Source organism: Saccostrea cucullata, unplaced genomic scaffold (assembly GCF_032062105.1).
Source record: "Saccostrea cucullata isolate Sc308-1 unplaced genomic scaffold, CSIRO_AGI_Scuc_v1 ctg186, whole genome shotgun sequence".
NCBI classification, from domain to species: Eukaryota; Metazoa; Mollusca; class Bivalvia; order Ostreida; family Ostreidae; genus Saccostrea; species Saccostrea cuccullata.
Genome location: NW_026926202.1, coordinates 24,844 through 38,205, shown reverse-complemented (window position 1 = coordinate 38,205; position 13,362 = coordinate 24,844). Strand labels below are relative to the sequence as shown.

The 13,362-nt window shown below is 33.0% G+C and overlaps 1 protein-coding gene across 1 annotated transcript in view; it reads left to right on the top strand.

Annotated features, from left to right (window-relative positions):
* Positions 1–13,362, top strand: part of LOC134271078 (ATP-dependent DNA helicase Q5-like) — a 30,957-nt gene that overhangs the window by 6,268 nt on the left and 11,327 nt on the right. The gene's annotated exons all lie outside the window — the stretch shown is intronic.

Genomic DNA, 13,362 nt, shown 5'->3' with positions numbered 1-13,362 from the left:
CCCCCCCCCCCCCCCCCCCCCCTCCGTGCTCCTCCACGGTCATGAGATTACAACCAGTTATGCTCTCCGCTTAAAACAATGTATAGCTGTGCATGAGATGTTAAAAAATTTCCTTTTTTAACTTCTCCTTTTAGCATTTTCATATCTGTAGTCGCGAATTTGGGATTTTTTCTGGCATGACATTCTTATTTCATATATGTGAGAAAGCTTTTTACACAGCAGATCAGCAACTAACTTGGAGCAGTCCTTGGCAAAGCCTTTTATTAATTGTTCTCACGTGTTCGATACGAAGGAATAATTTTTAAATTTCATTCAATAATTGACAAGTAGAAAAGTACAGTAAAAAAACAATAACTGGGATCGATACCATATAAAGTGCAAAATAAAGTAAACGTATAAAGGTGGAACAATGTTTAAAAAAAATTAGGAATGGCAATTAATCGAATACACAATTGCTAATCGGTTAACTGCAAGACGTTCCGACAGATTAACTGGTTAACCGTATCAAAATATGCATTTTCTTGATGTACATAGTATGTAGATCTATTGTATACACAAAAAGACTGATAAAGTCTACATATATAATACTGTAATTGTACTTGAGTTTTTAAAAAAGAATAGGGAAAAATTAAGAAAAGCAAAAATCATGTCTGAGAATTAAATCATTCATTTGATATTTTCCCAGTTGTCACCAGTTGTGTTGTCACCATAATTAATACTTTATTACTTAGTATTCATCACTTGATTTACAAAGTTTGTTTAGCAATTTATTCGATAGATGACTGTAAAAAAAACATACTAAATCTCAGTTCTCGACGGTGATTTAATCATCATTAAAGAAATACAGGACAGTCAGGGTAACGACTTGCGGTGTTTTAACAGTATATAATTATCACTTCAAACACACAATGGCTAATTACCTTATAATATCAGTCCGGAGAACGATAATAACATCCAAGTCAGCTTCTGAAAACGCTGAATTATCAACATTTGTCCAAAGTTTTTTTTTTCAAAAATGAATTTCTATCAAAATTTGGTTCAAAATTACATAAATTTTATTTTTTCCGAGTAACCGATTACAGATTTTCTAACCGATTGCAATCGTTCCGACTGAGTAATCGGTTAACCGGTTACAAATTGCCATCCCTAAAAAAATACAAATGTCATGTGCCCGAAAGGGAAGAAGTTTTGAAAGGGTGTGTCTGTGAATGCTTAGTTCTAGCAGCAAACTTCGCAAAGTTAAAACATACTTCTGTTCAAGTCCTTTGAAAGTGGGGATAATCCCCCGATCCCATACCATAACTCTTTTGGTCTAATATAAGGAGACTTCTTATTTTGGTTGAAAACATCAATTGCAAGGTCAAGATTATCAATTTATACATTACGTGGGTATAAATTTCTGATCAGTTAATTTTCATGGCAATTTGAAGTAATTTAATTCATATCTCAAGAAGCTTTTAGGTTTTTGCAATGTAATGTTATACAACTCGCTATGGCCCCACCCTAAGGGGTCTAGATTTGAACAATTTAGAATCTACACTACCCCAGGATGCTTCCACATAAGTTTCAGCTTTTCTGACCCATTGGTTCTTGAGAATATGATTTTTTAATGGCTTTCAGCTCAGCTGAGCTAAAATGGCAAAAAAAACCAGCCTCTTCAAAACTTCCTGTACAAAAGTTCGAGGCGGAATAGGCACGGCTTGGGCTTGGCTAAGACACGGAATCCGCACGGGATTTTAAAAAGACGCACGGGTTCTGCATGTCCAAGACACGGACACAGCTTCTGTGTCTGAAAGTGAGGAATCCTTACTCACAGAAACCCATGTGGAGGCACAGAATCCGTGTCCCAGGTAGAGGGTTTTTTTTAACTCTGGCGGGTTTTGCTTAAAACTATTTATTTATATATCTCACGGCTTTTTACTGAGCATGCTCAATCATAACTTCCTTTATTTGAATATGAAATTGGAGGGATTCATGGTCATGAGCAAAGAATGTGTCTTTTTTACTCTAGTTAAAGAATATTAAACTAATAGATGTTTAAGTTGCATGGAATTGTATATATGTCAGTCTGGGATAATTTCATCACTTTTGAACTAAATGCAGTAAGTGTAATCTAGAATAAATAAGTCAATTTTTCAATTTTCATGATCTTCCTGTATTGCAATGTTGACAATGAACATGATGAAAGAGTTTAGGTTAATTTGAATGACTTTCACTAATCCTTTATAGTTTATATTTTGTGACATCACTGTTTTAGTGAAAGTTTTATTTTAACTAAATTCTTTCTCAGATTGTGCAAACTTAGCTACTAGATTAAATTACAATTGAATATTGCACATTATCATTAAAATCTTAATTTAAAACTAAGCATGGATTGTAACTGATAAAGTAAATCTTTAACAGAAAGTAAATGGACATATTCATGTAAGATTTTTAACTTTCAAAATTCTAAAACTAAGCATTAATGTAAAGCAATGGGAGGTTAGTTTGGTTTCAGTCACCATTTTGTCATCCACAGTTACATCTGGGGATTTTCTAAAGGCCATGACCTAGATCTAAACAAATTCACAGATCCTGTGATGCCGTATATGGTATACGGCACGGCTTTTTTGACACGGGTTTCCAAAATCATATTCACATTTCCCTGCCGGTGGCCATAGACGTAGTGGTAATTGGAGGTAATCTGTAGTGTGAGCGATGCCCCAAGATATGGGTCCACATCGGCCTAGTAGACCTTAAAGTATCAGTCACATTATCAGTCAGGGGCATAACTTGAACAATTTATTTTCAAAAATAACTCAAATGAGTCTCAATGAATTACTTCTCTTTGCTATGACCTACTTCTTCCCAGCCTTAGTAACTCAAACACGTTATTTTTCCAAAAAAGCTTCAATAAAATAATAATTTGTTTAAGTTATTTTCTGTCATTCCTCCCTAACTTCAAACCCCCTGCACCAAAGGATTTTGCTCGTGCACCAAGACAAAAACAGATGTTTGACTAAATTTAAACCTTGCTCAATGCAGGAAAATTTCAGCCTTCTTAACCCTTGTATCTGTTTCTTATAGAGTTGTAACCTGCTGTACCCATGTGTACCCTTTGTACCCACTGTACCCTGAGCATCAGCTCCATTATTTTTAATTTTAACTTAGAAAATTTCAGCCTTCTAAACCCTTGTATCCATTTCTTATAGTGTTGTAACCTGCTGTACCCATGTGTATCCTTTGTACCCACTGTACCCTGAGCATTGGCTCCATTATTTTTAATTTTAACTTAGAAAATTTCTGCCTTCTAAACCCTTGTATCCATTTCTTATAGTGTTGTAACCTGCTGTACCCATGTGTACCCTTTGTACCCACTGTACCCTGAGCATCCGCTACATTATTTTAAATTTTTACTTAGAAAATTTCAGCCTTTTAAACCCTTGTATCCATTTCTTACAGTGTTGTAACCTGCTGTACCCATGTGTACCCTTTGTACCCACTGTACCCTGAGCATCAGCTTCATTATTTTTAATTTTAACTTAGAAAATTTAAGCCTTCTAAATCCTTGTATCTATTTCTTATAGTGTTGTAACCTGCTGTACCCATGTGTACCCTTTGTACCCACTGTACCCTGAACATCCGCTTCATTATTTTTAATTTTAACTTAGAAAATTTCAGCCTTCTAAACCCTTGTATCCATTTCTTATAGTGTTGTAACCTGCTGTACCCATGTGTACCCTTTGTACCCACTGTACCTGAGCATCCGCCTTATTATTTTTAATTTTAACTTGGAAAATTTCAGCCTTCTAAACCCTTGTATCCATTTCTTATAGTGTTGTAACCTGCTGTACCCATGTGTACCCTTTGTACCCACTGTACCCTGAGCATCCGCTCCATTATTTTTAATTTTAACTTAGAAAATTTCTGCCTTCTAAACCCTTGTATCCATTTCGTACAGTGTTGTAACCTGCTGTACCCATGTGTACCCTTTGTACCCACTGTACCCTGAGCATCCGCTTCATTATTTTTAATTTTAACTTAGAAAATTTCTGCCTTTTAAACCCTTGTATCCATTTCTTACAGTGTTGTAACCTGTTGTACCCATGTGTACCCTTTGTACCCACTGTACCCTGAGCATCCGCCTTATTATTTTTAATTTTAACTTAGAAAATTTCTGCCTTCTAAACCCTTGTATCCATTTCTTATAGTGTTGTAACCTGCTGTACCCATGTGTACCCTTTGTACCCACTGTACCCTGAGCATCGGCTACATTATTTTTAATTTTAACTTAGAAAATTTCAGCCTTCTAAACCCTTGTATCCATTTCTTACAGTGTTGTAACCTGCTGTACCCATGTGTACCCTTTGTACCCACTGTACCCTGAGCATCCGCTCCATTATTTTTAATTTTAACTTAGAAAATTTCAGCCTTTTAAACCCTTGTATCCATTTCTTACAGTGTTGTAACCTGCTGTATCCATGTGTACCCTTTGTACCCACTGTACCCTGAGCATCCGCTTCATTATTTTTAATTTTAACTTAGAAAATTTCAGCCTTCTAAACCCTTGTATCCATTTCTTACAGTGTTGTAACCTGCTGTACCCATGTGTACCCTTTGTACCCACTGTACCCTGAGCATCGGCTCCATTATTTTTAATTTTAACTTAGAAAATTTCTGCCTTCTAAACCCTTGTATCCATTTCTTATAGTGTTGTAACCTGCTGTACCCATGTGTACCCTTTGTACCCACTGTACCCTGAGCATCCGCCTTATTATTTTTAATTTTAACTTAGAAAATTTCAGCCTTCTTAACCCTTGTATCCATTTCTTATAGTGTTGTAACCTGCTGTACCCATGTGTACCCTTTGTACCCACTGTACCCTGAGCATCGGCTACATTATTTTTAATTTTACTTATATAGATGTTACAGTCTTCCTTCCACTGGGAAGCATCTACTTTCGTTTTCAGTAGGAATAAATAGTGTACCCTTTTTGTAACCTGTTCTCCATACATTTAATAAGGGTGTACCCTAGGGTACAAAAGTATCACCTAAAAACGCAGTACCAATTTCTTGCCATATCTATAATAATCAGGTTGGGAACACATCCCCTTTAGCGAGATCATCTCGCTAAATCGCGATTATCCCTCTTTAGCGGAAGAAAAAACATTACCACAAACGGGAATTTTGTTGTTTTCGTTATAAAATAATCAAAAAGCTCGTGCGTATTGAAAATCCGGGAGAAAACTGCATTGAAGCGTGAATTTACTACAAAAAACTGACAATATTGGCTAGAAATATAAGGCAATCACTGCTGCGTGTGAGAATGTGATGCTGAAATCCACGTGTAAATCGTGCCTTTTTAGCGAAGGTTTCAAGATTTACAGTCATATATATGTTTGGGAAGCATATAAAATATGTATAGATATCCAAATTATATTCATTACGATCTTAGCTTTCCTTTCTTGTACAAAAGTTAAAAATAAAGTTCTCTAGAAACCCATGATATTTGCTTAAATATTTGATCTTTGGTTTACGCTAAGAAGTACGGAATCGCAACAGGGTTTTAACGTTTGTGGAAAAGTCATGATTTAAAAAAACAAGTATAAACTGAGATGTAGGGCTGGGCAATAATATCGATATTTCAATATATTGCAATACAATGACAAAAAATATCGTATCGCAATACGATTTTGTAATATCGATATACTGGCAATATTTTTAGATTAAGGAATTTTGTCATTAAATATAAAAATGGACTTATGAAAGTTTGTTATTAAGCCAAACAGTAAGTCAGAAGTTGTTTTGTGGGAACATTTCAGAGCATAACTTAAATGAAATCAACAAGTTTTTTTTTTCGTGTTGGTTACTTATCATAGTTATGTACATTCTGCATGTAAATTAAAGTAAATATAGTAAGAAAATGCCATTTTTATTACATTGAAAATATTGCAATACATATCGCAATACAGTTAAAAATATCGCAATATATCGCAATACGAAATCTCGGGCCAATACCCAGCCCTACTGAGATGTGTATAGAACATGGATAAATCATTAATTTAATGGAATATTGAAAACAAATTAATAAAAAAAAGGGTTTATATTGAGTCTAAGCGATATTGACTTAGTACAAATGTTGATACATGGTAAACTTTAAAATTCAGGAAAGCATGATTCAACGGCGTCGGAAGCAAATTGGAAAAAAAGGGGGTGGCAAATTCAAAGAGAAAAAATTCAACCTGAAAAAACTTGACAAAAAAGAGGAGAATTTGACCTTGTGCAAATCTCTATTTCGTGCGGGTAGAAGGGGGAGGGGGGGTTAGCTTCGAACTTTTTTTTTCAGTTACCACTTACCCATCTTTTCATTAACACTGAAACGTGCATGTTGAAAGTGTAAACATGTTACCTTGAATTAAATTTCATAACAATACGAAATTAGAGAAACAGAAATGCAAAATTGCATTGTTGAAATTACTGCTACCAACGTGTTGTTAATTATAATATAAAGAAGTATTCCCTAGGTATTCCTATTTTAAAGACATAAATTCTTAATGTTTTTACTGGTGACAATGAACAGTTCTATGTCGAGATCCTGCATAAGTTAAAATGTGTAAATTTTAATAGGGAATCAGATACTTTCCAAATCATAGGCTGCATGAAAGAATACAGACCAGGTGGCATTTTTATATTTAAAAAAAAAGGGGGGGCTTCTGAAAAATGTGCCCCCAGAAATCAAATAAATAAAAAGAGCTAAAAGTGTTGATTGTTATTGTTAAATGCCGAGTCGGCAAAATTTCAGCCCTATTTAATTTTGGCGCCGGATGAATACTGTTAATGACATGCTTTATTTTTAAAGAATATCTACGAACGTTGCATGGAATACTTCGTATTTTACATTTTATTTTACCTTGTAATTGTTTTATTGAGTTAATAAGAGAGTCACCTTTATATATGAGCGATGATGATCTAATGTTTATGAATAGCTTCCTTATTAGAAGATCGAGTCTTGATTGATTACCGATAAGACTTTCAATTAAAATGGTAAAGATTTAAAAATGGTTATGTCGATAGCTTTTACCATGCCTGATTAGAGTCTTGGTATATGATACATTTAAAGAAATCTAGTCGCACAACCTACCTACTACATGTATATTTGTTCCAAGTACACCCCCCCCCCCCACCTAAAATATCACGTTTCTAATATAACTTGCAAAGTTTGAGACAGTGCATAGTATAGGATAAAATAATTTTTAGGGTTGATTAATTTACGTAGGACGAAAATTTAAAACTGACACTGAACGTATTATTTTCACGGGTAAAATATACACTCAGAAGAATTAATATATCTGTTAAAAGATCCTGGAAACTCTTACGAGTGTAGCAAAGAACCAATGAGAGCGCTTCTTACAGTAAGAAGGTGGGACTTAATATCAGTCAATCAGACGATTTAAGAATTTATAGGTCACCAAACAGACTTCGTGTCGAGATCGTCATGCTCTAAGGAAACTTCAAAGTGACGGACACCCCATCACTATATCATGCTGTATATACTCCTGTTTTTCAAGCAGGCGTATTAAAAAAAATGAGGTAAACGTGCAATTACAATACACCGTATAACCGAAGTAAGTTTAGTTGTACTGATAATTATCACCTGTGGTCCTCCGTAGGAAGGCTACGCTATTGTTCATAAACTTATTCTAATTTCCATGATTTGCAGCAGTAGAGGCAATATTTTGAAGCAAATTTATTGAGATGAGACAATAAATATTTATCAAATGGGTTAACCTACTCCCGGATTTTCCTTTTTCAGAAGTTGACACGATTACAGTTTGAATAGAAGTACAAATCTCGGTTTACCGAGATGTATTTTCTCCCGCTACAGAGGGATAATCGCGCTTTAGCGAGATGATCTCGCTAAAGGGGATGTGTTCCCAACCTGATAATAGGCCCCATATCTGATAAAATAAGGTTCCAAAGTATTTCAATTTATTTTTTAGAAATATTTGAAATATGTTATTTATTTTGTTAAAATCCCTCCTATCTGTATTTTTTAAAAGCCCAGTGCTTTAAATTTCTCTTCAAAGTTTAGTGTTAGGCCAAAAAAAATAATAGTCTTGTTTCCTGCTACCAGCCTGAAAAAAATAGGGTAGGTAGGTAGGAAAATTATTTTATTTTTCTTATTAAGGTCTTCCGTTTCCAACGGAAGACCTTCTACTGATTCTGATGGTAAAGATTATTATTCTTTTTTTTTCTTCTACTTCCTAGACCACAACTTTGAGGCCTCATATCTCACTCATTTCTCAACAGATTTCGCTCAAATTTTCAGAGGTTATAGACGTTTATAAACTTTATCAGAATGCAAACTAAAATTTCAAAAAGTCGCTTCCAGTTTTGAGTTATTTCCCTTTAAACGAAAATTTATAGGCTTTCGTTTCCAGACAAAGGCTCAGAGACGGCTAAAGCTGGACCAGAAATTCTACTGATTTTAGATAATGAAAGGATTGAAGTTGTGCACATCGGTTTTTGTTTTTCGATTTCTCTATTCAAAATGGCGCTATATAGGGGTCAAAAATTAGAACGCTTAAAAGAACCAAAAACTACTCATATTTTGCTTTTTATCTTCTAAACTAAAAATATTTTGTTAAGATATATAGAACATAATATGTGCAGAATTAGAAGATCTTTCAAATGATATGTCGGAAAAAGGTCTGACCCCTAAATTAAGGGATTTAGAGGGGCCAAAATTTTTTTCCAGATATCTCAAAATGTATTGAGAATTTGTTATACATCAAAGAAGCAAAGTTGTTGAAAATGTCAAGGTTAATCTAATGGAGTCGTCAAAATACGTTCAGCATCGTCACTTCCGGCCAAACCGGAAGTAGTCGGAAATTGCGTATTTTTGCCGTTTTTGACAAGTTTTTGGGTGACATATGTCTCTGGGAGTTTAAAAATTAATTTTCCGTGCGTCGTCGTCACTTCCGGTCAAACCGGAAGTAGCAAAAAATGGCTTGTTTTTGTATTAATTACCATAACTTTAGAGGATTCAAAGCATTTTTGGGCGTTATTTCTCATTTTTAGCTCACCTGAGCAGAAAGCTCAAGTGAGCTTTTCTGATCACATTTTGTCCGGCGTCCGTCTGTCTGTCCGTCTGTCTGTAAACTTTTCACATTTTCCACTTCTTCTCAAGAACCGCTGGGCCAATTTCAACCAAACTTGCCACAAAGTATCCTAGGGTGAAGGGGATTCAAGTTTGTTCAAATGAAGGGCCACGCCCTCATTTAAGGGGAGATAATTGGGAATTAATGAAAATTTGGTGGCATATTTTAAAAATCTTCTTCTCAAGAACCACTGTGCCAGGAAAGATGAAACTTATGGAGAAACATCCTCAGGTAGTGTAGATTCAAGTTTGTTCAAATCATGACCCCCGGGGGTAGGGCGGGGCCAAAATGGCCGACCAAAGTTTTACATAGAAATATATAGGAAAATTCTTTAAAAATCTTCTTCTCAAGAATGACAAAGCCATAATTGATCATATTTATATGGAAGCATGCTCAGGTAGTGTAGATTCAAATTTGTTCAAATCATGACCCCCGGGGGTAGGGCGGGGCCAAAATATATAGGCCTTCTTCTCAAGACCAAAGTTTTACATAGAAATATATAGGAAAATTCTTTAAAAATCTTCTTCTCAAGAATGACAAAGCCATAATTGGTCATATTTATATGGAAGCATGCTCAGGTAGTGTAGATTCAAATTTGTTCAAATCATGACCCCCAGGGGTAGGGCGGGGCCAAAAATGGCCGACCAAAGTTTTACCTAGAAATATATAGGAAAATTCTTTAAAAATCTTCTTCTCAAGAATGACAAAGCCATAATTGATCATATTTATATGGAAGCATATTCAGGTAGTGTAGATTCAAGTTTGTTCAAATCATGACCCCTGGGGTAGGGCGGGGCCACAATGGCCGACCAAAGTTTTTAAAGATATATATAGGAAAATTCTTTAAAAATCATTTTATAAAAAATAGCAAATCCATTATTGGTCATTTGTCTACATTTGGATTTAAACTTGACAATAAAAAGCCATTTTCTACTTTTTCCTACCCTTAGTGCTCAGGTGAGCGATGTGGCCCATGGGCCTCTTGTTGTTAAAAATGAAAGCTACTTCCGGTCAAACAGGACGGAAGACCTACTCGTTGCTTTGCAACTAGCTTTGCTCTAGTTTATTTTATTTTTTCTGACGGTGTTTCTTTTGATATGAACAAATACAATATCAAATTAACATGCCATATAGATCAGTATTGCCTTTTAAAATTAAATTTCAAGTCTACAGTCTTTTGATGCACAACTCAAGTGGTATTTTATAAAATTCCATATATAAAACATAGAATTTTATGAAATACCAATTGAACATTTTTTTTTTTTTTCAGTTTTGGAACATGAAATTCCAAAAATTCCTGATTTTTTTTCCCAAAACTTAAAAAAAACTTTAGGGTCGGGTGCAAAAAAATAGGGTAGGTCGGGTAGCAGGAAACATGACTATTTTTATTTTTGGCCTTATAAAATATTGAAATAATAACCAACAAAGTTAAAAATAAAATCAACATAATTTTTATTTAAATTTACAAAAATAGACAAAAGAAAAACTAAAACAGCATTTTCTTGAGAATAGCTGGTTGGATCCTCTTCAATATCTGAAAAGATATATAATATCAAAGGGTAAAAACAATGAAAAAAAGAAATTGAAAAAAATTGAAAAAATTGTCAAAAATTTATAAACATCACAAAAATTCAGGTGTGAGAGATCCGCTTTAAGAGTGGACTCAAATATCTTGGTACTGTTTTTTTTTTTTTAATAAACTTCAAATAAACTCTACTTGCACAAGTATTAAACAAATGTCACGCAAGCACATTGAAAGAAGTTTGTATTGTACATGTATTGTTTTTCAATGAGTTTAAGCGAAAATCTTGTAAATTTATTCTTGGTGTTGGTAAAAAGAGTACAAATATTGTTGTTCTTTCTGAACTTGGTAGATTACCCATGTTTTGTTCAATCATCATTAGTTTGCTATCCTATTGGCATAGATTAGAAAATATGTCAGATTCATCTTTATGACATTGTGCATATAATGAGTGAAAAATCTTAGTCAGTCTGATATCAATAACTGGCATGACTCTGTTAAATTTTTATGTAACAAATTAGACATGTTAGGTCTTAATTTACATGTATTTAAACAGTGAAATCAGGGATGGGGTAATTGAATAAAGTAATTGTAATTGAGTGTAATTAATTACATTTTTCAAAGTAATTGGAAGTAATTTGTATTTGAGCGAGCCTTCCATTACAAGTAGTTGAATGTATTTAAATACAATTCAAAAAAGGTCATGTATTTTCAATTACTTTTCAATTACATTTCAATTACTTTTTTTAAAATGAAAGTTTATATTTAAAAAGTGTCTTATACTGATAAGATGAAATTCATTTCCTTAGTTTTATATATAATGGAGAGGTTTATATTACTTATAAAAATTTCAACACTCTATCCAACAATCAAAAATTTTATAAATGACAAATGAAGATCACATTATATTACTTAAACATGTGACTTTTCATCCAAATCTTTCATTCCCACTTGCAAAAATAAAAATGAAAAAAAAATGTAAAACATTAGAAAAAAAACAATTTTTCAATAATGTATGCTTCACTAACTACATGTACTTTGCATTTTTTATTTACCTGTATTTGAAAATGCTATTCATTTTAATTGTCATTATAATGTTGAAAATAATGTTTATATAGATATTATATTATTTCCTTGTTTGTTGTCAAAAATATGGATTTGAGAAAGTAACAAAAAAGATCTTGCCATACACCATACTGGTGTAGCATGGGCTTGTGTTTGTACAATAATTAATTGTCTCATATATACAAAATTTGTTTATACAGTGTGTCACACTCATTATAAGGTAAAGGTCTAATTTTGACCAGGTGTGAACCCCTATTATACCCAAGAACAAAAACACTGAATGAAAGTTTGAAGCAGATTCGGAGACGTGCCAAAGCCATTGTTAAAAAAAAGTCTTATTTAAAAAAATCTTTATTTTTTTTTTTATTTCATAAAAAAAAAATTAAATCGAAGTAATTGAAATGTATTTAATTACATTTGTCAAAGTAATTGAAAGTAATTAATTACATTTGAAAAAATCATTGTAATTGTAATTGCAAGTAATTGACAAAATTATCAATGTATTTGAAAGTAATTAATTACATTTGAAAGTAATTGACCCCAAGCCTGAGTGAAATATGACCACATTTAAAGGATTACTGAGAAAACTTATCAAAAAGCATTTTTATGAATACTGGCTTAAAATACATGATGAGGGTCAAATACATGGAAAACTTGATACATAGCTTTTGTTGAAGTATACCTTTGCCATTGAGAAATACTGTAAATTTAGAATAAGTGCACATGAATTGAGAATTGAACATGGTAGATATGAATATACAAATTAAAGATATTAATGGGAAAAAGATCCCTCTAGAAAGAAGTCGGCAGATATGCACTCTTTGTAATTCAAATTGTATTGAAGATGAAATTCATTTCCTTACAAATTATTTAATATATAATGAAGAGAGGAAAGATTTGTTCAACTTCTTAAGCGACACTTATAAAAATTTCAACACTCTATCCAACAATCAAAAATTTTTATGGATTATGACAAATGAAGATCACATTATATTACTTAAACATGTGACTTTTCATCCAAATCTTTCATTAAGAGAAAAAAACCTCTTGAAAAAATAAAAATAAAAAAAAAATAAAAGTAAAACATTAGAAAAAAAAACAATTTTTCAATTCATGTATGCTTCAGTCTCTACTACATGTACTAATGTACTTTGCATTTTTTATTTTCTATCTTATAAGCATTAAGTTTGAAAATGCATATACATGCATGTACATTAATTGTCATTATAATGTTGATGCCCCCTACCACATTATGTACATGTTTATATAGGTGCATGTATGATTTTTTTTTCAACTATATTTTAGGCCTTTCCTTCTTATGTTTGTTGTCTCTATGCTCATTTGGGCATTGAATTAGTAATAAAACATATCTTAATTATCTTATCTTATAGCTTGATAAAGCTATATAGCTTTATCAAGATATTACAAATACCTTGATCAAGGTATTTTATGTAATGAAAATACGAGGAAAAAAAAAAAAAATATTGACAGGGGCCTACATACTAACTGGATAGGCAACTCCTTCTTCGCAATGTTTAATTACCCAAAACGTCAGGCACAACACTACAAGTTTTTCAAACTACGTTTATTCCCAGTAAACAGGGTGTTTTATGATTAATATTACTATTCATTCCT